The following is a 4,346-nucleotide window of genomic DNA, read 5'->3' as shown; positions in this document are numbered from 1 at the left end:
TGAATTGGCCAATCGAGAAATCAAAGGCATCTTGGAAAAGACGGTGAATGCCAATAGGAAGGATTGGGCTTTGAAGCTCGATGATGCACTTTGGGCATATAGGACGGCTTATAAAACGCCGATCGGCATGTCACCTTATCAGTTGGTGTTTGGGAAATCTTGTCATCTTCCCGTGGAGCTTGAGCACAAATCGTATTGGGCGGTGAAGCAGTTGAATGCTGATTACTATAAGGCCGGAAAGGAGAGGCAAGCTTATCTGAACTTGCTTGATGAGTTTAGGAATGAGGCATTTGAGAACTCGGCAATTTACAAGGAGCGCCTCAAGACATACCATGACAAGATGATAGACAAGAGGGAGTTTTTCCCCGGAGATTTAGTGCTACTATTCAATGCACGTCTAAAACTCTTCCCCGGGAAGCTCAAGTCAAGGTGGTCCGGCCCTTTCAAAGTCAAGACAGTTATGAAAAATGGAGCTTTGGAGCTCGAAGCCGATGATGGGCGAGTGTTCACGGCCAATGGTCAGAATGTGAAGAAGTTCCACTCTATGGAACAAAAGGAAGAGGTGTTCCATCTCTCCTTGGAGGCACAGTGATACACTATGGAGATGTCGAGCTAACGACTTCAACCAAAAGCGCTTTAGGGGAGGCAACCCCTAGTAGGTAACTCTATTGCTTTTTGTGTGATTTGTCTTTTGATTTTTGGTGTGTTTGTTTTTCCTTCCTTCTTTTGGCTTTTGTATCCTTAGCCTCTTTGTGTTGTCTCCTTTCTTAAGTATCTCATCAGATGTGGAGTTATTTTGTTTTTTTTTCTGCTTGGGAACTGACAATTTGCATGAATGAGTTGTAAACACTGGTAAAAAGGGAGTGAAAATTCGGATGGAACACAAAAATCTGCCCAGGAAAAGTCACCCGGCCGGGTGGGATTACCACAACAAACCACCCGGCCGGGTCAGTTACTTTGCAAAGAAAAATTCCAGAGGGGCCTCTAAGACTACCACCCGGCCGGGTGAATGTTTAGTTCAACAATTCCACCCGGCCGGGTCACTACCGAATAACGATGGGATTCCAGCGAGTATCAGATTTCATTCACCCGACCGGGTGGTTTTTACGTTGAGAAATTCCACCCGGCCGGGTCCGATGCTGCGAACCCTAGGTATTTAACAGGTATTCTCGATTTCTCTCCCTCACCCGCCCCTTTCCACCCGCCTCCTCTCCCCCTTCCTGATTTCTCTCTCTCACACACACAAATTCACTCAACATCTCACCCACCCACCACATATTCCACCATCCTAGCTTCAATTCCTTCTTGCTAGAGTGTTTTGGTTTGTTTAATTTGGGTATTTAGAGGAGTTCTACCAACACACTCAAGAAAGAGCCCCTCTTTTCGATTTTTTCTCTTACTACAAGCAACAAAGGTATGTTCTTCACCTCTAACCCTCTCTAGCCATGGATATGATGTGCAAAGTGTGATGGGTATGAAGTTTATAGCCTTTGCAAGTTGAATTGGTGATAGTCTTATGCCTAATTTGTGAAATTGTTTGGGTTTTGGTATGAATTGTGCTTGTGGTGAAGTCTTTGAGTATGCATTGTTGGCTTGAGAGGCTGCATTAGCTTGTTTGAGTTGAGTTTGAATTTGGGCATGAATATTGTTGTTATTCTTTATATGAGAGGATGTTATAGTTGACTTTTATTGGTTTATGTAAGTTCCGGGATTGAGTCTATCTCCCTTCAAGAATTTTTTATGAACAATGGGCATAGGGATTGAGTCTATCTCCCATAAAAATTGGTTAAGTCGTGTTTATAGATTTTGGAAATCGAGTCTATCTTTCTAATTTCTAGCTAAATTGCTTGTATGCCCTAAATGTTGTGATTGATAATGGGGATGTTAGGAATAGAGTCTATCTTCCTACATCGTTATCTGTAACCTGAAGTTTGGGGGAGTCACTAATATTTCTCTTTTTAGGTACCCACTACCGATGGCCCCGAGAACTCTCAAACCACAGAAGGTTGGGGTCACCCTTCGAAAAGGGGAAAACAGGAAATGGGAGGCCTTGGCGGCTCTTGACAGCATACCGTCCAGGTATCAAAGTCGAGCCATTTTAAACGGACTGGGAATTCAGCACTCCTGGGATATCCTTGTCCAAGCTGGACACCTTGGTCATTTTTTCTCTTTGAAGCACGGGTCCTACAGGGCCCTCACGGTGGAGTTCTTCACTACCCTCACAGTGGACCCGAGAACTCTCAAACCACAGAAGGTTGGGGTCACCCTTCGAAAAGGGGAAAACAGGAAATGGGAGGCCTTGGCGGCTCTTGACAGCATACCGTCCAGGTATCAAAGTCGAGCCATTTTAAACGGACTGGGAATTCAGCACTCCTGGGATATCCTTGTCCAAGCTGGACACCTTGGTCATTTTTTCTCTTTGAAGCACGGGTCCTACAAGGCCCTCACGGTGGAGTTCTTCACTACCCTCACAGTGGAGTCCTCGGGGAGGAACATCAACTCAATGTCCTTCCGCCTTGATAACGAAGAACACACTATTTCTGTCGACGAGTTCAATGAACTCTTCCATCTGATAGAGGAAGGCGAGGAAGGCATTCTCGAGGATCCCCAGCCTGAGGATTACAATAGAAACGAGTTCTGGAGCTTGATCAGCAGCGAAGCGGTGTTCACCCCATCCAGAGCCAAGATTAACTCAATCAGAAACCCTGTCCTTCGGTACATGGCAAAGGCCTTGGTCTACTACCCTTTAGCTCACACAGAAGCAGGCAGCATGTCCACGGAAATACTATTTGTGTTGTGGGGAATGCTCAAACGAAGAAGGATCAACATTGGGCATTATATAATCAAAAACCTGGAGAGGCAGTCAAAGAGACAGAGCGGCAAGCTGTGTTGTGGAGGAATTGTCGCGGCGTTGGCCTTCAAATTTAGTGTGAGCTTTGAGGGAAGGACCCCAGATCCCGGTCCCATAATCCTGGATTGGGACACACTTAAGAGGTCCAACATCATTCTGGTTGACAGACGGGGCGCCGGATACTTCAGGATAGATCAACACACGTGCATTAGGTTCCCCGATCCCCAGCTCTTTGCGGTCGGCGGTTGGGGGTACCAGACCATTTGGAGAAGATCGAGAGTGACCCCCCTCACGGGGAAGGAGCCGCGGATGCCGTGCCCAATTATGTCGACCCCGCCTATCTCCCGAGACCGCATATCCCTGAGGAGCTCATGCAGATAGATAACGCCCCAGCAGCTATGAATGAGGATGATAAAGAGCCCGCCACAGAGTGTGAAGAAGGCCAGAGCAGCCGGCCCAAGAGGAGCCGACCACGAGGGAGGCCATCCAACGACAGCTACTTGGCGGAAATTGCTGCAGGAGTTCGATCACTTCGGGTGAGCCAAGACCAGCAGGATGCCCGGTGGATCCAGGCACAGCAGTGGAACGCGAACGCCGAGGCATGGAGGTTCCAGTGCGATACTCGACTTGACAACTTTGGAACTCGCTTGGATCACTATGGAGAGCAGCTTCAGCAGCTACAGACTCGTTTCGATGCTAGTGATGCCACCCGCCAGGCGTTCTACCGTGCCTATTACGCGAGGTTCCCACCGCCGGCTGAATAGAGGTATCTCAACCATCCACTTCTCTTCAAACTTATTCTATCCTCTGGCTTGAATAAGTTTGGGGGGGGGGTTCTGACGTGGATTGGTTGTTCCATTTCTCCATGTGCTAATGATGTGTACTTGTGTTATTAAGACTTTTTCTTTTTAATGTTTTATTTGGGGTCATTTGGTGTAAGTCCCGCCTGTGGGACTCAAATTCGAATATGGATGAATGTAAGATAATTGATGCTAAGTACGGGGTTGATGGCTTATGATGATAATTGTTTTTGTCTTAAAAATTGTGGTTAGAATGGCTAGGGATCGCGTGATCATTCCATGATTTAATTGCGAGTGAAGTGCTTGTTTGCTTGGTCAATGCTAATCCCGGTGAGATTTGAGCCATACTTTGTTCATGTGTGATTTGATTGGGTAACTTGTTTTTGTTTCTAGAACTTGCTCCTCGTCATGTCAAGTCTTTACAGTGGATGTGAACTTAGGAGATGAAGTTAGGCATTCTTTGATTATCCTCATTTGCTTATAAATCCCTAGTTAGCCCTCATAGCCAAAATTGTGTTTGATAGTTGAAAAGGGAATGTTCGAAAGACCTATAAAATGGGAGAAAAGCACAATGTTACAAAAGATGAGAAGTTATGCATATATGTTATAAAAAAAAAAAAAAAAAAAAAACAACTTATGGAGGTATAAGCTAGACGAAGTCTAGGAAAAAAAAAAAAAAAAAAGAAAGAGAAAGA

This window comes from Salvia hispanica, chromosome 3, assembly GCF_023119035.1.
Source record: "Salvia hispanica cultivar TCC Black 2014 chromosome 3, UniMelb_Shisp_WGS_1.0, whole genome shotgun sequence".
Lineage (NCBI taxonomy): Eukaryota > Viridiplantae > Streptophyta > Magnoliopsida > Lamiales > Lamiaceae > Salvia > Salvia hispanica.
Note: the sequence above shows the minus strand (reverse complement) of the source record.